The following is a 21,798-nucleotide window of genomic DNA, read 5'->3' as shown; positions in this document are numbered from 1 at the left end:
GGTGGGAAGGTCATCATCCTGCAGTCCCTGTAACTCAACTGTGTTCCCTTTGAAACTACCATATGTTCAAGCTTAAATACTTTTCTTAGACTAAAACAAATGAGCCCAACTCCATCATTGGTGTGGTTAGTTCAGTGAGCTTTACAAGCAATGTTTTAATTAGGAAAGTAGAGTAAGCCCATTTTTCAGCTTTGCAAAGCATTATACTATAGAGATGAAAAAACTGATAGCTGGGCACAACTTGGGAGGCTGAGGCAGGAGGATTGCAAGTTCAAGGCCAGGTGCAGCAACTTAGGAAGACTAAATCTCAGAGAAATTAAGAACGAAAAGGGGTGGGATGTAGGTCAGTGGTAGAGCACCCCTGGGTTCAATCCCCAGGGGCCGCACGTTTGTTATTTTGTATTTATACACAAAATAACTGACTTGAAGAAGTCAGTTCCTAAGCTGAGAGTGGGACCTAAATTTTCCTCTAGTAGGCACAGGGTCCCTGTCTAATTAGTGCCATTAAAACAAACAAACAAACAAACTTTAGGCACTAATTAGACCAGCGACCCTGTGCCTACTAGAAGAAAATGTAGGTCCCACTCCCACTCTCAGCTTAAGAACTGACTTCTTCAACAAAACTAAAGCATAAGAAGTAAAATCGAGAATTAATAAATGGGATGGTAACAAACTATTAAGTTTCTTCACAGCAAAGGAAACAATTCAGAACATGAAGTGAGAGCCTACAGAATGGGAGAAAATCTTTGCCACCTGCACCTCAGATAGAGTACTAACCTCCAGGATCTATAAGAACTCAAAAAACTTCACACACACACTAAAATAAAATAACCCAATCAATAAATGGGCAAAGGAACTGAATAGGAACTTCACAGAAGAAGAAATACAAATGCTCAACAAATATATGAAAAAACATTCAACATCTCTAGCAATTAGAGAAATGCAGATTAAAACTACACAAAGATTCCATCTCACTTCAGTCAGAATGTCAGTTATCAAGAAAACAAGTAACAATAAATGTTGGCAAGAATGTGGGGGAAAAGGTACACTCATACACTGCTGGTGGAACTGCAAATTGATGCAACCACTCTGGAAAGCAGTGTGGAGAGTCCTCAGAAAACTTGGGATGGAACCAGCATTTGACCCAGCTGTCCCACTCCGTAGTATATACTCAAAGGTCTTAATATCAGTATAGTATTGAGATGCACCCACATTGATGGTTATACCAGCTCAATTCACAATAGCTAAGCTATGGAACCAACTTAGGTGCCCTTCAACAGATGAATGGATGAAGAAAATGTGGTATATTTACTCAGCCATAAAAAAATAATGACTTTTTATGAATTTTTGGGTGGGACTGGAGACTACCATGCTAAGTGAAATAAGCCAGTCCCCAAAACCAAAGATTGAATGTTCTCTCTGATATGCAGAGGCTAACACACAATAAGGGTGGGGGAAGGAAACAATAGAAGTTCACTGGGAGAATGAAGGGAAGGGGGCAGGAATGGGAATGGGAAAAACAGCAGAATGAATTGGACATCATTTTGCTATGTTCATATATGAACACACAACCAGTGAAACAGTGTATCATGTACAACCAACCATAAGAACAGTTATACTCCATGTATGTGTCATATATCAAAATACACTCTCCTGTCATGTACATTTAAAAACAATGGAAATAATAAAAATACCGGTGGAGATTCAATCGTCTGTAGGATTTTTGTTCCTACTCATAGTTGGCTCTCCCTTGTGCATCTCAGTTTACAAATAATTTCCCTTTTTCCTTTGAAAGAGTAAACTCTAAAAGCCAGATGTTTAAAAAAATAACTTGATGGCACTAAAATATATATTTCATGATCTGATCACTGAATCTTAATGGCTCTTTGATTATGTTTTTTAAACATTTTTAAAATTTTTTAGTTGTAGGTGGACACAATATCTTTATTTTATTTTTACATGGTTCTGAGGACCAAACCCCGTGCCTCACGCATGCTAGGCGAGCACGCTACCTCTGAGCCACAACCCCAGCCCTGGTTTATGTTTTGATAGCTCCTTTTTGCCCAGGAACTCTAATAACTCAGGTTTGCCTGATAACCATGAGTCCACAAGATTCTGCAAATCATAATGTAAAAATATAGGAAAAGTAATCCTTTTTTTTCTTTTTTAAAGGAGCTTAAAGTAAAAGAAACATCATGAGTACAAATACACACACACATATATATATATATATATATATATATATATATATATATATATGCTCTAAAACTTTCATTCAGAGTCTTCTAAACCCAAACAACTTCTTATAAGATGAATTTTTAGGATTTCTGTGTAAATTGCATTATCATTAGTACTGTTACTAATTGCATGGCCATTGGAGTGGGAACATGCTCTTATTGTGCCTAAGCTGAATAAATGGGCACTCCCCAGCTGCAGAGGACTGCTCTTTGCAGAACAGCCTGCCCAGTCATCAACTAAAAAGGAGAGAACACAAACAAATGGATTTCTGCCTTTTCTCACCAACAGTATGAGGTCTTTTACCTCTTATTCTTCATTTTTTTACTCTTTCTTACACCAAGTTGTGATCTACCTACTTATCTATGGCATTATTTTGATAGAAAACAAGAAACAATTTGACACCTTTTCTACTTTCTTAAAAACATGATACAGATTCAGTTTTGTTAAATGTTGATTAAGTGCTTAGAGTGATCCATGTTGTGTGTCTAACAAAGGACAAAGTCCTAATCTTAAGAATTTAGTATATCTCAGGCCAGTCCATCCCCTGAGATAGTTTAATCCATAAACTCATGAGGCTGCAGAAAAGAATCTCTGGGGCTATTCTGAAGAGGGGCTCTCTGGTCTGGCTGCTGGCAGTGCTTTCCTTCATCCTCTGGAAGGTGACAGTGTGATGTGCCGCTCTGGCTGGAGCTGAGATCACTGCCGAGAAGCAGGGGACGCCTGGATATGGCTGGGATGGCGGAGATGATCCTTATGCCTTCTCCATCGAATGGGGTTCCCTGAGGTAACCAGAGGTGTGATGAGAAAAGCAAATTGAGTTCTTTTTTACCTGCATGCCAATGTTGTGATTGTCAGACATCCAGTCACAAGTGGATGCCTGTGGTTTTAAAGGAATGTGCTTAGTTCACAGAACGAAAAGCCTTCTCAGTTAACTCAGAGACTGAAAGCACAGATTAAAATTCAGAGGATGAGGGGGAAAGTCCAGGGAAGTCTAGGTGGTTAGGATATGATTTCCTGGCACAGTCTGAAAACCGTATGTCTTTATTCCAAACAAATAAAAAATTCTTACAAGGCTCAAATGAATAAGTGCTGCAACATAATTGCTAAAAGAAGAACCCCGAAAAGGCTGCAATTTTTCAAATACCTGAAAAAAAAATAACAGAAGGAAAAAATGTATCCAAAAGGCAACAATGATACATCTTGTGGTATGAGCAGTGTAATTAAAAACCTTTTTATATTCAGGCTCTCAAGGATGTAAGTATGGGGTATTCTTTTCTGTGCTTTTTTTCTTCCAGTCTTTGTCATTTTAATACATATCAAATTGCATGCCTTGCTTAGGTCCTTAGAACAATTTATTTTCATGCCAAACCTCTCATGAAATCTCCTTCCTCCCTTTTTAAAAAATTATTCTATTGAGATGTAAGTTTTACGAATATAAACCTTATTCTTTCATAGTATGCAATTTAGTTGTTTCTAATATGTTCACAAAGCTGTGCAGCCATTGCAGCTGTCTGATTATGGACAGTTTTCATCATCCACAGAAGAAACCTGTCTTCATTAGCAGCATCTCTAGCCCCTGATGACCTCGAATCTGTTCACTGTGGATAATCCTCTTCTGGACATTTCCTATAAGTGGAATTATGTAATATGTTCTGCCTCTGGCTTCTTTCAACTTAGCGTAATGTTAAGATTTATCCACATTGTAGCATGTATCAGTATATCCTGCCGTTTTAACAACTGAAAAATATCCCATTTTTGGTTGGTCTAGTTTTTTAAAAAAACAATAGTATTTGATTCTTACTTCTGGTCTGTGAAATTAATTACCGCATGAACTTTGTGTTCATAAAAGAACTTTGAGTTACTGGGTGTGTGACTCAGTGGTAGAACACTTGCCTGGAGTGCATGAGGACTTGGATTCAATCTCCAGCGATGTGCGCGCGCGCACACACACACACACACACACACACACACACACCACCTGATAACAGATTGAGTAATGTATTTTCTACAATGATGACTTTTTAGATTTCTCTTCCCAGATGCAAATTGTCTTCTTTAGCAAGTTATTAGAAGATTTAGTCTCCACTGTACCACATTTCATTTTTAGCCTTACTCAAAAAGTTATACTTGGGAAGTTTCTCAAAAGTTATACTCATCTGATGAACTATTGAAGCAGCTTAGCTGAAATCAACCCTAAAGAAAATCAGATTATGAGCCTGGGGTTGTGGCTTAGCGGTAGAGTGCTTACCTAGCACTGATGAGGCACTGGGTTTGATCCTCAGCACCATATAAAAATAAATAAATAAAGGTATTGTACCTGCCTATAACTAAAAAAAAAAAAAAAAAGGAAAATCAGACTGCAGTGGAAGGGAGGTTAGACATGATCAATGCATAAAATATGCATGTATGGAATGTCACAGTCAAACCATTAATTTGTACAATTAATATGTGTTAATAAAAATAAATTGGATTATTATTATTATTTGTTTTAATTTTAAAATTTCTTACTAAAATAAGACATGTTCTGTGGGCATTTTACAGATTCAGAAAAAAAATAGGAAAGCAACTAATGATTTATGACTTTGCATATTTATTTTGTATGTTTTTCAAATTAGAAAGTAAAAATCTGTGCCAGGCATGGTGGTGCACACCTGTAATCCCAGCGGCTCAGGAGGCTGTGACAGGAGGATCATGAGTTCAAAGCCAGCTTCAGCATCAATGAGGTGCTAAGCAACTCAGTGAGACCCTGTCTCTAAATAAAATACACAATAGGGCTAGGGATGTAGCTCAGTGTTCGAGTGTCCCTGAGTACCATCTCCAGTACCAAAAAAAAAAAAAAAAAAAAGTAAAAATTGTCTAATTTTAAAAATTTGGGTAGAATAGAGAAAAGGTCATTTACTTTTGCTTACGTTCACTCCTCAGAATAATTTTGAAATAGCCCCGCTTAGAGGGCCCCAGGATGCTGTTCTCCAGATGATGCAGCTGCTGTAAGCCATTGCCTTTGGGGGCTCTTTAGCAGCTGGAGGAAATGGAAAGGGACATCAATTCAGTCAGGTGTGTGTGCTGGATGAAGAGCTACAGCCAATAAGGAGGTCTGCATTTTTGATGAGTAATTCTCACTAGGAGCATCAGCATAGGAAGGTGTTGCTTTTCATGATTGTTTTTGCTGTTTTGGTCATTGCACCTCTATTTACATTTGGAGAATAATAATTTCTTCTCAGTTGGACACAGTTTGGTGGGACTCTCAGACAAAGGAACATGCTCTACATTATCCACACTTAGCCCTTGTCTCTCCTGGGACTCTGAAGCCCCAGGATTGAAGAGGATGGTTGGTGCTTGTTCATTTTAGTGGCAGGTTTGCAAGATGCTTGATGGTCTGTTCCATGGCCTTCAGAAGTGTCTTCTGTTCTTGCTCTTTAGGAACCTGGTCTTAGAACTGTCCCTTGATTCTGCAGGGGCCTAATTCATGCCTTGTGAATCATTCTCTGCTGAAGTTAAGGCCTAAATGACCTTAAATGCTAGCAAATTTATACTTTGTAAAATTGTAAATTAACTTTGTAAAATTGCATACTTTATTTCACACACAAAAAAATTGTGACAGCTCTGCGAATTATCATGTATCTGGAAGTTAGGCAGCTACTGTAGAATGAGCATGTAGATTGAAAGCAATTGCTGAGCTTCATGAATTGGAATATGCTGACATAGAAGTAGAGTTCTCTTCCCAGAAACCACAGCAATGCTCAAATGAAAATGGAGTCTTATGGGAAGGAAGAAGAGAAGAATCAAAGCTGAATCTATCAGATATCTGCTGTACCCATACAGTGTCTTGGGCCAGCTGCAGAATCTGTTCACAAAAACTATAGTAGTTTTGTAGTACTATATTATATACTATGAAGTACATGATACTCTACAAGGGACATAGATATGGTTCTCTATAACTTCTCACTAAAAATAATTGCATGATTATATTCATCACAGAACTGTTTAGTGAGAAAGAATTTGAAAACACAACTTGATCTGCATCCCTCTAATGCAGGTTGTCTGGTGTAGCTCTTGTCTAATGTCCCAGTAAACAATGTTTTCTTGCCTCATTTTGAAAGACAGAAAGTCCTAGGTCCTCCAGAGAGTTGATGTGTAGATTTCTACCCTCCCAGCTGAGTCACTAGCCAGGAATATTGTGTGCTTGACTTTTGTATCATTTTAGTGGTGAAAGCAATAGACTTTACATTTTCTTTTTAAAATATTGAATTATAACATTAGTTATGCCTTTTCTAATTACACATGCCAAAAGACCACACGTGTACACATTCCCCTAATACCCCCCACCCCGCCCTTGCTCTACTTATCCCCAGGGATAGCAACTCTCTCTAGTTGAAAACTCACTGTTCTAGAGCTTCCTCTCACCAAATACCCTTTTGATTATAATTTGGCTTTGCATAAAAAGTTTCCCATGGACAGAAAATGTCTAACCAGAAAATGAATTTGGGGCCTGCTTCTAGTTATGGCTCCCATTGCAAGTTAATTAATTGGTATTCATCATCCCTTAGGGTTCCATTAGGTCTGTGTATGGCCAACATTTAAGTTTCTGAGTTAATAAAGCTGAAGACCACATTGCAGAACAAGGCCTCTGCCCTAAATCTTGCTAAGATTAATGCTACTTAGGCTTAATGGCCAATCATTCTTAAAGCTGCCCTTGTTAGTCTCTTTTTCATCAAATTGTATTGATTAAGTCCCTTTGTAAAAAGAGGCATAGGGGCTGGGGTTATGGCTCTGTGATGGAGCACTCACCTAGCTCATGTGAGGCCCTTGGTTGGACCCTCAACACCACATAAAAATAAATAAATAAAGGTATTGTGTCCAACTACAACTAAAAAATAAATATTAAAAAAGAGGCATAAGTTAGCACAGATAAAATTTCCTTTACCTGTCTGGTGCCTAAATCCTCTGTGTGCATATCAGGCAAGGTGGCACACAGCCCTAGAAATAGTGAGCAATAGTGTCATCTGAGGAATGCTTGAAGTTCCTTCAGAGAGAGTGCTTATGGTAAGGAAGACCCCCATAACTGCATGTGAGCTTTGAATAAATATTTGCCCCAAAATCTCTGGAATCATCTATAGATGGAGGGAATATTTGACTTTTTTCTTCTTTTTTCTTTTTTTGCAATACGTACATACTGAGTTCACCTTTGGGGCTGCAATATCTGTTTGCATGCCTCAATGAAGAACCTTCTAGTGATGCAAACATCAGGGGCCAAGCCTTTGTAGAAATGGAGCTGTTTTGTTTTTAACTACAGGAGACCTCAGACTTATACAAAAATAGATAAGAAGCCAGGCACAGTGGCACACATCTATAATTCCAGCTACTTGGGAGGCTGAAGCAGGAGGATTGCAAGTTCAAGGCTAGCTTGGGCAACTTAGCGAAACCCTGTCTCAAAAATAAAAATGAAAAAAAAAAAAAAAAACAAACCTGAGAGCATGACTCAGTGTGGAGTGTTTGCCTACCATGCAAAAGCCCTGGGTTCAATTTAACACTGGGAAAAAAAAAATTGTAGACCAGTATCATGACCACTCGGGTCCATTACTTGATTTTAATGACATTCAGCGTATGGCTAGTTATGTTTCCTCACAGTCCCCCTCACTTTGCTCTATTCCCTGCCCTTATTAATTTTGAATCAAGTCCCAAATATCATTTCTGAGATGGAAGTTTTTGAGTTGAGGCGTGAACTGACTGGGACTGGTAATGTGAAAGCAGTCTGTGGTTAGGAGACAGTTTCTCAGATTACAGTTCCCTTGCAGTAAGTAATGTCTTTGCTAAGTGTAGAATTAAGTGCGTTACCCATCTCAGTACAGTTTCATTTATTCTTTTGGGCATGTGAAATGTGCTTTATTCATGGACTTGTTCACGGGAAGTCAAAAGTGAGTCTGAGGATTCAAGGAAAGGAGTGCAGGACAGGTCCTCCCTTGAGCCTGCCAGAATGGCCTGGGTTTGACTCTGTGTGACCATGTTGATGGAAGGCCCTATTCTAAGACTGCAGCACCCACACTTGAGTCAAAACCATCCTTCCCTGGATGGAAAGGTAAAGTCATTCACTAGGAGCAGACAGACATTCCCATCACCATTTGGAAATGTGGACAGTGGTGAATGGTGGATGTTGAAAAATCAAGACATGGCCTGAGGGAATCTGGGAACCTGGGTTCCAGTTGGGAGAAACAGGATCAGGTGGCCCTTGAAGCAGAGGAAGGAGAACTGGCTCTGTCCTGTGTGACTGCCTGGGAGTGAGGCAGAGGGAATCCAGGATCTGGCCTGAACCTTCTGATGGAAACCACCTCTAGTAAGAATTGTAAGTGTTTTGTGTTGTTTTCCTTCTTTTATCTCTGACCCTGCAACAAAATCATGTATAAGTTGTAGTCTGGTTTCACCAGTCAGGGTGTGAAATGGGATACAAGGGTGATAGAATGCATGCTTAGCATGTGCAAGGGCCTGGGTTCAAGTCCTAGCATTGAAACAAACAAAAACAAAGAGGTTGAATACATACATGAGACAAGTCATCTCATGGAGAGCAGTGGCGACCTGCTCTGAGAAGGTGGTCCTGAGGTTGCGTGACCGCGTTTTCTCAGAGGGGCCCTTCCAGGAGCCACTCAGTGATCAGGATGATCCTGTGCGACAGGCAAATGTTCCCCAGGGTTCTAAAGAGTTATTTGGGAGGAAAACCTGGTAAAAAACTGGACTGGTTGTTGTACCATTGGTGGAATAAAAGCAAAAGAAATGTGCTCTCATGAAAATCTCCATGACCCACGAGTCCTGAGCCCACCAAGTTAAAACAGTACTAATGTGCAGCAGATGTGTTTAAGTGGGCAGAATTTCTAGAAAAATCTATAAGAAATTGCTAGGGTTTCCTTTGAATTGGAAGTAGGGAGGGTAGGCAAGATGCTTGCTTTTCACTTCATATCTTTCTACAAATGAAAAGAAGTTTACAAAGTACTAAGCCAGACACAGTGGCACATGCCTGTGATCCCCTAGACTTGGGGAGCTGAGGCAGAAGGATCATGAGTTCAAGGCCCGTCTCTACAACTTAGCAAGGCCCTAAGCAATTTAGCAAGAACTTCTTTCAAAATAAAAAGGTCTGGGAATGCAGATCAGTGGTAAAGTGCCCTGGGTCAATCCCAAGTACCAAAAATATTAAAACAAAGTATATGTACTACTTCCTATAACAAATTACTTAAAATATATATGCACATAGGTATGTAATGCTAGCATATGCTGGCTAAGCTGAGTTTATGCTACATTAGAAATTAAATAGTAGATAAAGTGGAGTATTTTAAATAGCCCAGAGTGGTTTACATATGTCAAGATCTTTCTAAAATTTTCTTTTAAAATTTTCCTATTTTTTTCCATAATTGTAAAAGACTATCTCTTTTATTGAGCTATAAGCTGTGAGACAATTTTAATATTCTCCCAGGTCTTCATCATGAATAACAGTATTGATTCCTTGCTCATAACACAAGAGAAGGATTCTCATCCCTGATTGCACACACAGGAACCTGATCCTAAAGGCAGGTTCTCTGACCACAACTCTATTTTTTTTTAATTTAAAAAGCTCCTCAGGTGCCAGGCATGGTGGCACACACCTGTAATCCCAGCTACTTGGGAGGTTGAGGCAGGAACATCACCAGTTTGAAGCCAGCCTCAGCAACTTAATAACATCCTGTCTCAAAATAAAAAATTAAAAGGACTTGGGATGTAGCTCAGTGGTAGAGTGCCTCTGAGTTCAATTCCCAGTACCAAAAATAAGAAAAACTCCTCAAACTGGGTTTGGTGGCAGATGCTTATAATCCCAGCAACTCAGGAGGCCAAGGCAGAAGGATTGCAAGTTTGAGGCCAGACTCAGCACTTTAGCAAGGTTCTAAGCAATTTAGGGAGACTCTGTCTCAAAACAAAAAATAAAAAGGGCTAGGGATGTGGCTCAGTGGTTACGTCAGTCCCTGGTACCCAAAACAAAAAAACCACTCAGGTGCTTATGATGCATGGGCAGAATTGAGGTCAAGCATTACAGGAAGCACTGGGAGAAAGGTGCAGGGAACACCCTCGAATGGCTCCACTAGCCTATGCAAGGTGAGTCAATGCTGGTCGATGGGCCCATCCCAGAGAGTCCCCACAGAAAGCAAATAGCACAACCGAACATACATTGAGACTTTCCAAGGAAGCATGAACACATACCTAATTTAAAATAAGCTTGTTTTGAATTGATTTTCCATTTAATTCTAGTCTGTCTCCTAAGTCTTTACTCCATTCCAAAGATTTGGAATTTTGTGACAACACAATCCTGGCACAAAAAAGGGAAGGGAGGCAAGAATAGAGGTGGTGCTGAAGCACATGTGTTTGGAGTGGATTTTAGGACTTTTTTAGATTTGGGATTAATTTGCTCCAAAGGTTCAGGAAAATATTTGAACAGAGTTAACATGAGATGTATGTGAAAAAGGTGGGTGGCCCCTGGGTCTGTTGCTCAGCTCTGGGAGTTAGGACAGGTGTGTGCTCTTGGTGTCTTGTTGCCTCACCAGGATAACAGCAAAAAAAAAAAAAAAAAAAAAAAATGGACGTGGATGTTCTCACCTCTTGACATAGAAGAAAACCATGGCTACAGGGGCCAGATCAGAAATGGAACGGGAATCAGCCTTTCATGGTGGACTAAGACAGGGGCTCAGCCTGCAGGCGAGGAGGGCTTCAAGGTGTGCTGGATCTCCTGACCTTGTACACAGAATTGTGTGTGCATCTTTTTATTGGAGTGATGATCCAAGGCTTTCGTCAGATTCCCAACTCATTGGAATGGAGTAAAAACTGTTTTTTTTTTTTTTTTTTTTTAAGGAGTCTGGATGCAGGAGTGGCATGTATAAAGATAATTTACACTGGTGAGATAGAAAGAGGGCTGTGTTGGTCTAGTCATGCATCTGGAGGGTGCAGACTCAGGAAGGAGCTAAGAACATCTCAAGGTCATGCTGTCGGCTGATCCACACCACAGAGACAGCCTACAAAGCAAACATCTACAACAAACCCAGGGACCGGGAGAAGCTGATTCCCAGAGTTACCACGTTCTTAGATTCAAATGTACAGTTTCCATCAAAAAAATCACAAGGCATTCAAAGAAACTGTGAAGTACAGCCCATTCAGAGGAATCAAACACACCAAAAGAAATCATCCTTGAAAAAGACCTGATAATGCATCACATAACAAAGATTTTAAAACAATTATCCTAAAAATGCTCCAAGAACTAAAAAAAGATGTGAAAGTCAAGATAATGATGTATGAATCAAATAGAAATATCAATAAACTAATAAAGAACACTTTTTAAAAATTCTTGAGCTGCAAAGTGCAATAACTGAAATAAGAAATTCACTAGATGTATCCAAAGGCATATGTGAACAGATAGAAGAAAAACTTGAAAGGACAGTGGAAATTATCAAGTATGAGGGACAGGAAAAAAAAAAAGATTGGAGAAAAATATAAGTGAATAGTCTAAGGACCCCACATGAGATTTCAAGTGGACCAGAGTAGCCACTGTATAGAAGTTCCACAATTGAGAGATGCTAGGATAGAGAACATTTGAAATAATGGCCAAAAACTCTCTAAGTATTTAGAAAATATAAATTCATGGAAAAAATAACAAAGGATGTTAGAAAATTCTTAGAGACACATGAAAACATAAGACACCATAATTTATGGGACAGAGAAAGCTGTTCTAAAGAGGAAATTTACAGTGATAAAAACTCACATTACAAAATAAGAAACAAATCAACAACCTTACTTTGCAACTTACAAAGTTGCAAAAATTTAAAAGAATAAACACAAAGCTGTAACAATAAAGATTAAAGCAGAGAGAAATAAAATAGAGGATAGAAAAATAATAGAGAAATATTAGAGAAACCAAAAGTTGTTTCTTCAAAAATATCAACAAATTGACAACTCTTTGAATAGATAATGGGTTAAGAGAGAAAACCTAAATGATTAAAATTAGAAATGAAAATGACCATATTACTACCAATTCTACAGAAATTAAAAGGATTATCAGAGAGCACTACAAGGAGTTGTACTCAACAAATTGGATAACCTAGATGACATGGACAAATTTCTTTAAAATGCAGTCTATCAAGACTAAGACACACACACACACACACACACACACACACACACACACACACAATCTAAATAAACCTATAGCATGTAAGGAGATTGAATCTGTAATCAAATCAAAATCTCCCACCAAAGAAAAGCCTTGGACTTGACAGTTTCACTAGTGACTTCTACCAAACATTTAAGGAACTAACATCAACCCTTTTCAGACTAAAGAAAAGAAGGGAATGTTCCCTAATGCATTCAATGAAGCCAGCATCACCCTGATACTAAAGCCAGACAAAGACAGCACAAGAAAACTTTAGACCAGTGTTCCGTATGAACATTGATGTAAAATAGCTTCAACCAAATACTAGAAAACTGACTCCAGCAGCGAATTCCACTATGTCAGTTACAGGGCTGGGGATGTAGTCCCGTGGTAGAGCATATACTCTGCATGTTCAGGTGCCTGGTTTCAATCCCCAGCTTTAATAAAAAATTTAAAACTCAGTTGCATTTATATGAATTAATGATGAACAACCTAAGAAGTAAATTAAAAGAATAATTCAATTTACAAGGGATGAAAAATACTAAAATATTTAGGAACTAAGGAGGTAAACAGTCTGTACACTGAAAACTACAAAACACTTCTGAGAGAAAATAAAGATGACGTAAATAGATAAAAAGGTAGCCCATGTTCATGGACTGGAAGACCTAATATTGTTAAAAAGCCAATACTATCCTAATTGATCTACAGATTTAGTGCAGTTCCCATCAAAACTGTAATAAGTTTTTTTGCAAAAAAAAAATTAAAAAAAAAATATAAAATCTCCATCCATGTGGGATCTTGGGGAATGCTAAGCAGCAAAATAACCCTGGAAAAGAACAAAGCTGGAGCCATACTTCCTGATTTCAAACCTTACTACATGAAGCAACAGCAGTTAAGACAGTGTATTAATGACATCAAGACAGACACATAACGAGTGCAATAGAAGAGAGTTCAGAAATAGGCCTTTTAATATTTGGTCAAGTGAATTTTTTATACTTTTCTTTTTTTCTGTATTAGATACACTTTTTTTGATTTTATTTTAGTTGTCAATGGATCTTTATTTTATTTATTTATAAGCAGTGCTGAAAATTGAATCCTGTGCCTCATACATGAGAGGCAAGCGCTCTACTACTGAGCTACAGCCCCAGCCTGGTAAAATGAATTTTGATAAGGGAACCAGAATCATTCAGTGCGAAAATATTCTTTTAAACAAATGGTGCATGAAACTGGATGTAAACATCAAGTTGGACCTTCCCTAACACCATGACAAGACCCTTCCCTGACACCATGACAAGACCCTTCCACAACATCATAACAAAATCTAACTCAAGGCCGGTGAGGTTGTGCACACCTGTAATCCCAGCAACTGGAGAGGCTAAGGCAGGAGGATTGCAAGTTGGATACCAACCTTGGCAACTTAGTGAGACCCTAAGCAATTTAGTGAGACCCTGTATCAAAATAAAAAATGAAAAGGGCTGAGGATGTGGCTCAGTGGGTAGGTGTCCCTGGGTTCAATCCTTGTACCAAAAAAAAAAAAAAAAAAGTAACTCAAAATGCATCTATGCCCTAAATGTAACATCTAAAACTGAAGCTCTTAGGGCAAAATATCACAACACTAGAATTTGCAATGATTTCTTGTGGAACCAAAGGCATAAATAACTGAAGAAAACAGACAAGGCAATCCACAAAATGGGAGAATACATTTGCAAGGCATAGATTTGGTGAGAGATTAATATGCACAAAAACAGAACTCCTAAAACTCAATAACAAAAATGCCAACAACCCAGTCAAAAGTAAGCAAAGGGTGTGGGTAGACATTTCTACAAAGGAGATATACAAATGGCCAATAGGCACATGAAAAGATGCTCAGCATCGCTACTCATTAGAGAAACCCACATCAAAACTGCAGTGTGATACCAGCTGACACCTGATGATGGCCTCTTCCAGTACAGTAGGGAATAGGTGTGTGAGAGGGTGCGGAGCAATCGGAAGCTTCGTGCACCTTGGTGGGGATGTATGGTGACGTGACTACTGTGGAAGACAGTGTGGTAGCACCTCAAAAAATTACAATGTATTACTGTGTGATCCAGCAACACTACTTCTGGGGATATATCCCCCCAAATTGAAAGCAGGTTCTCAAAAAGGTATTTGTACCCCCACAATCATAGCAGCATTATTTGCAGTAGCTAAAGGTGGAAACAACCTTTTATCCCTTGATGAATGAGTGAATATAAGCAGAATGTGGTATACACTTACAACGGATATCATTCAGTATCCATTCAATATATAAACTTACTCATGCTACAGCATGGCTGAGCCTGGAGGATATTACAATAAGTGGCAATATCATGCCAGTCACAATACTGTATGATCCCACTAACAGGAGGTCCTTAGAGTAGTCAGAATCAGAGCGGCAGAAAGTAGACTCATGGTTGCCAGGTGCTGGGAAGAGCAGGCAATGGAGAATGTTTACTGGGAATATAGTTTCAATTTGAGATCTAGAGATGGACAGGTGGTAGTTGCACAACAATATACATGTGCTGAATGCCTTTGATTATACACTTTAAAAGGATTCAGATAATAATTTTTTTTACATGAATTTTACTATAACAACTATTGAAAAAAAATTAAGGCCCTCCGATGAGATAGCAGAAGACTCTGAGACCTGCTGTGTTGGCTAGGGAAGCAGAGGTGGGCCCTGGCACCCTGTGGCCAGTGAGTGAGTGATGGTGGTTTCCTGCTCCTACCACCTGATTCCTCTGCTTCCTCCCTCCCTTCGTCTGGTCTTTTTTTCTAAGAATTCTGCTTCTCTGAGATGTAAACTTCTAAGTTTGATGTGAGGGTTATGGAGCAGGATAGGGGTATCAAAGTAGATATGAGAAGGTGGGACACTAAAGAAGACCTTTTGACTTTCTCAAGGTCACACCGACTTTTGAAAGTGATCTATGGGGCCTGGGGACTTTGCAGTTTCAGTGAGGGTGCATTGAGCTAAGGAGTAAGCAATTTTTAATGATTTGTTTGAGTTGGTGGTCAAGTTGCCTGTTGATGGCACAGTTTAGAGAGAGGATTTTTTAAAATTATTCCTTAATTAACTAATTTTCATAACAAACTTAACCTTGGTGTTTTTTTCAAAGTGAGGATAGTGTTGCTTATTTTATGAATGATGATACAACATCTGAGAGGGAAACAGGAATGCTCACAAATTAGAAAAATTTGAATCTTCACAGGTTATTGCTGTTCTGTTTCTAAACCTGCATGTAAGTGAGACCTTCCAAATACATGAAATGTTATGCCTGTATTTCAAACTGAGAATAGTTTCTTTTGCTCTCCACTTCCCAAACCTACTCAGGGAATTAAAGTCTTTCAATTTACTTGATCATTGTGTTGGAATTGTGAACCTTGCCCTTCACATCTAGGGCACCAGGGGGCGCACATCTTGAGTCTCACCTTCCTTGGGACACAAATCCAGTTTTGTCCACTGCAGAGTTTTTCCCAGCACATTGACCATGCTGGGAGAAACAATTTAACTCTTGACCATCCTGGTAACTATTGGCTTTCTTGATGGCTGTGTTGCTTCAACATACCCACCAGAAACAGGAGGTAATGATTGCCAGGGAGGCAGGCCCACTATCAGGGTGCACATTTAAACAGTGAGTCCTTGTGAATAGTCTTTGTGAACAGTTCCTGATCTTTCATTGTTTTTAGATTAAAGACAGCACAAAGTTCTATTCATTGCCCTAGCCTTAAAAGCTTATAACATGAGATAGTGGAAGTGAAACAGCTTTCTAAGGGGGAAAGATATCCCCTATAAATGCCCAGTAGAGAACTCCAGCTCTACCCCTAGTAAGTAGTTGGTAAATCATCAACGATCCAGAAGCACATTTTGTAACAGAGGAAAGTTAAATATTTGATTCTTATGCGTGTGGTTCTCCCATTTTCTTTCTTAAGATTTCTCTGTTGAGCTCCCTTTATGAAAATGTTCACATTCTAACCTGTAAATCTCGTAGCCTTCTCCTAAGGTTCACATTCAGAACCACACAAGCAGCTATCGCCCCTTTATAGAAATATTGTAACTATTTAGAAATATAGAAATTAAATTTAAAAATTAAATGCAAATTTTTGTTTGGTTACTGTGAAAAATCAGGTCTCAACAATCAATGAATAAATGGTTCTAAAAGGAAATAGAAAAGCATAAACATAAAGATAACTTTTCCTCCAAAATAAGAATATTTATTTTCCTTTGAAAAGTATTTATTTTTCCTTTTGTAGTTTTTCTTAATCATAGTATATATACAATAGTTCTCAAATTTGTTGGATTGTTTTTATCTGTTTTTTTTTTTTTGTGTGTGTGTGTGTGTGTTGTTTGCTTGTTTCTTCTTTGACTACTATGGTTAGATTAGTTAAAGGGATAAGTAGATTTCCCAGCACTAGAATGGCAATTTGTAAATTCAACACAGAGCTCTTGCTGCGTAGAGATCTTGGTTCAACATTTTATCAACATTTTCTTTGTAAGAAAACTTGGAACTCAGATTCTTAGGAAGACAATGTTATATAAGTGTTGATGACACTCCATAGCTAACCACCCCCGCCCCCCCCCCCCCAAAAAAAGAACAAATACAGAATTTGTACTTCCCTGTTTTATAGAAGGTGAAACTTCCTCAGAGAAGTTAAGTAAGTTGGTAGATTTAAAAATTCAAGATATGCATCATAGCTAGGCATGGTGGCACGAGCTGTAATCCCAGCAATTTGGGAAATTGAGGAGGATCCCAATTTCAAAGCCAGACTCAGCAATTTAGTGAGACCTGAAACAACTTAGCAAGACCCTGTCTCAAAATAAAAAGTGAAAAGGGCTGGGGGTGTGGCTCATTGGTAAAGCTGGTTCAATGCCTGGTACCACAGAAAAAGAGAGAGAGGGAGAGAGAGAGAGAGAGAGAGAGAGAGAGAGAGAGAGAGAGAGAGAAGAAGAAGAAGAAGAAGAAGAAGAGGAGGAGGAGGAGGAGGAGGAGGAGGAGGAGGAGGAGGAGGAGGAGAGAAGAAAAGAAAACAAGAAGTGGGATCATAAGCCACAACATAGGAGTCCTCCAGGGAAAATTCAGAACAAGATAATGTGGAAATTACAAATTGAGGACTGAACATGAAGGAAGCCACAATACAGGGAACTCTGACTTAGAAATTGCTAACATTCTGTGTTTTCTTTCATCCCTGCCATCATTTTCCCTATCAAGTTCTTCAGTCATTTTCAATTTTATAATGGAAAACAGAATCCTGCCTTCCTCCCTTTCCTTTCTTCCCATTTAAGGGTCTGAAGGATGAACTTTCCAGGCCTGGGTTAGAACCCCTGGCTCTGTGTGGGCCAGCCTGGTCTGTGGGAGGCGCAGATTTAGGGGGCAACTGCGGGAGGGCCAGTGGTGGACGACTGTGGGAGGGACCCTGGTGGGCGACTGCAGGAGGGACAGTGGCGGGCGACTGTGCAAGGCCTCAGGGCAGTGCTGGTCCCAGTTCTGCTGGGGTCCCCAGCAGAGCCTGCTCCAGGCCCCACTGGCGGGGTGCAGGGGGCAGTGGGGAGAGGACTGGGCCTGCAACAGGGAGCTGGGCGGTGAGGCCAGGCAGCAGCCCGCCACTTCCCCCATGTTGACCTGAGCCATTTGAAGCATGAGTCGCCTCAACTGGGACAATAAAGACGGAGTTTGGGTGAAGGATGTGTGACAAGAGTTCTTTTTTTTTTTTTTTCCAGAGTTCCCGTGAGACGGGTAATGTGTCCAGGGCACCTGGTTTAGAGGGGGGCACGTCTCGCACGATAGAATGGACACCCAGTCATTCAGAGTTCATTTTTAACCACCTTAATTTTGAGATTCCCTTTAAACAACCCAAAATGTAGATGTCAAATGGGCAATTTAATTTATGAGTCTGAGCCAGGCAGGTGGTGGGCACCTGTAACTTCAGTTACTTGGGAGGCTGAGGCCAAGGCCAGAGGATCACAAATTTGACAACAATAAGAAGTGAATAAAATAGATAAATCCCTAGCCATGCTAAATGAAGAGAAAAAGAGAGAAAACTAAAATTACTAAAATACATGATGAAGGAAATATCATAGTGGACATGTCTGAAATACTGAAGATAATTAGAAACTATTTTGGAAATTTAAACTCCGACAAAATAGAAAATATCAAAGACAAATTTCTAGAGACATAAGACCTACGCAGACTGAATGAGGAGATCATACGATTTAAACAGATCAAATTCAACTAATGAAACAGAAAACACCATCAAAAACTTACCAACCAAGAAAAGCCTAGGACCAGACAGATTTTCAGCCAAGTTCTACAAGACCTTAAAATAAGGATCGATATCAATACTCCTTAAAGTATTCCGTGAAATAGAAAAGGAGGGAACCCTTCCAAACTCATTCTATGAAGTTAATATCAGTCTAATACCAAAACCAGACAAGACACATCAAGAAAAGAAAAGTTCAGACCAATATCCCTGATGAACACGGATGCAAAAATTCTCAATTAAATTTCTGGTAAATAGCATACAAAAACATATTAAAAAGATAGTACACCATGATCAAGTTGGGTTCATCTCAGGGATGCAGAGTTGATCGAACATATGGAAATCAGTAAATGTAATTCATCATATCAATAGAATCAAATAATCACATGATCATCTCAATAGATGAAAAAAAAGCATTTGACAAAATTCAGCACAACTTCATGTTCAAAACACTAGAAAAAGTAGAGATAATAAGAACTTACCTCAACATTGTAAAAGCTAAACCCCAAACCAGTATCATTCTAAATGAAGAAAAATTGAAAGCATTCCTTCTAAAAACTGGAACAAGACAGGGATGCCCTCTTTCACCATTTTGTTTAATATTGTCCTTGACACTCTAACCAGAGCAATCAGACAGATGAAAGAAATTAAAGGGATACAAATAGGTAAAGAAGAACTCAAACTATCACTATTTGAGGATGACATAATTCTATATCTAGAAGATCCAAAAAATTCCACCAGAAAACTTCTAGAACTAATAAAGGAATTCAGCAAAGTAGTAGGAAATAAAATAAACACACATAAATCAAATGCATTCCTATACCTCAACAATGAATCCACTGAAAGAGAAATTAGGAAAACTACCCCATTTATAACAGCCTAAAAAAAAAAATGGGAATGAACTTAACAAAAGAGATGAAAGACCTCTACAATGAAAACTACAGAACACTAAAGAAAGAGGTTGAAGAAGACCTTAGAAGATGGAAAGATCTCCCATGCTCCTGGATAGGCAGAATTAATATTATCAAAATGGCCATACTATCAAAAGTGTTATACAGATTTAATGCAATTCCGATTAAAATCCCAATGACTTTCTACATAGAAATAAAAAAAGCAGTCATGAAATTCATCTGGAAAAAATAAGAGACCCAGATTAGCTAAAACAATCCTTAGCAAGAAGAGTGAAGCAGGAATCATCACAATACCAGACCTTAAACTATACTACAAAGCTATAGTGACAAAAAATGGCATGGTATTGGCATCAAAATAAACCTGTAGACCAATAGTACAGAATAGAAGACACAGAGACAAACCCATACAAATACAATTATCTCATGTTAGACAAAGATACCAAAAACATATATTGGAGAAAAGATAGCCTCTTCAACAAATGGTGCTATGAAAACTAGAAATCCATATGCAACAAAATGAAATTAAGTCCATATCTCTCACTATGGACAAAAATCAGAGTGAATCAAGGACCTAGGAATTAAACCAGAAACCCTGTGCCTAACAGAAGAAAAAGCAGGCCCAAATCGTCATCATGTTGGATTAGGCCCTGACTTCCTTAATAAGACTCCTATAGCAAAAGAAGTAAAATCAAGAATCAATAAATGGGATGGATATAAACTACAAAGCTTCTTCTCAGCAAAAGAAACAATCAATGAGGTTAATAGTGAGCATACAGAATGGGAACAAATTTTTACAACACACACATCAGATAGAGCACTAATCTCTAGGATAAAAGAACTCAAAAATCTTAACACCAAAAAAACCAAAACAAAACAAAAACAAAAAACAAATAACCCAATCAATAAATGGGCCAAAGAACTGAACAGACACTTCTCAAAAGATGATATATAGTCAATCAATGAATATATGAGAAAATGTTAGATATTTCTAGCAAGTAGAGAAATGTAAATCAAAACTACTCTAAGATTTCAACTCATTCCAGTCAGAATGAATAGCAGTTATTAAGAATACAAACAATAATAAAGAGAATATGTGGGGAAAAAGGTACACTCATACATTGCTGGTAGGACTGCAAATTAGTGCAACCTTTATGGAAAGCAGTATGAAGATTCCTTGGAAATCTGGGAATGGAACCACCATTTGACCCAGCTATCCCACTGCTCAGTTTATACCCAAAGGACTTAAAAACAGCATATTACAGGGATGAAGTCACATCAATTATTACAACAGCACAATTCACAATATCTAAATTGTTGAACCAAATTAGATGTCCTTCAGTAGATGAATGGATAAAGAAAATGTGATATATATATATATATATATATATATATATATATATATATTTTTCCCCCCCCCCCAATGGAATATTACTCAGCTTTAAAGAAGAATGTAACTATGGCATTTGCCAGTAAATGGATGGAGTTGGAGAATATCATGCTAAGTGAAATAAGCCAACCCCCCAAAAAGTGAAGGCCGTATGTTTTCTCTGATATGTGGATGTTAATTCACAATGGGATGGGGGATGGGGACTAGGGAAGAATAGAGTTACATTAGATAAGGTAGAGGGGAATGCAGGGAGGAGTGGGGATGGGATGTGGGGATAGGAAGGACAGTAGAACTAAACAGACATTATTCCTTTATGTATGTATATGACTGTATGGCCAATATAATTCTACAACATATACAATCAGAAAAATGAGAAATTATACCCCATCTATGTTTATCAAAGTGCATAAATGCATTATACTGTCATGTATAACTAATTAAAACAAAAATGTAGGCTAATTTGAAACAGGAAAAAAAAATACACACACAGGCTAGGAGTGTTTGGGGAAGAAAATAGAAAGAAGAAAACTATGATAAAATAAAACACGAGATTATAACTTTTTGTGGAGATTATAAATAATCTTACTTACAAAATCTGTATGGAATGCCTGTTATGTACTGGCAGATGTTGTAAGTACTGAAGCTAGAGCATACATTACGTATCTTAGAAGATCCTAACTGTCAGGAAGAAATTAAGGAAGCTAATTAGGATCAGGATCGTGAGCGGGTAGCTGGCTTATGGTTTCACACAGGGAAGTCAAGGAGCCTCGGTGGGAAGGTGAGATAAGCAGACTTCAGAAAGAAGTGAGGTACCTGAGGGAGGAGCAGCCCAGGCA

Source organism: Callospermophilus lateralis, chromosome 10 (assembly GCF_048772815.1).
Source record: "Callospermophilus lateralis isolate mCalLat2 chromosome 10, mCalLat2.hap1, whole genome shotgun sequence".
Taxonomy (NCBI): domain Eukaryota; kingdom Metazoa; phylum Chordata; class Mammalia; order Rodentia; family Sciuridae; genus Callospermophilus; species Callospermophilus lateralis.
Note: the sequence above shows the minus strand (reverse complement) of the source record.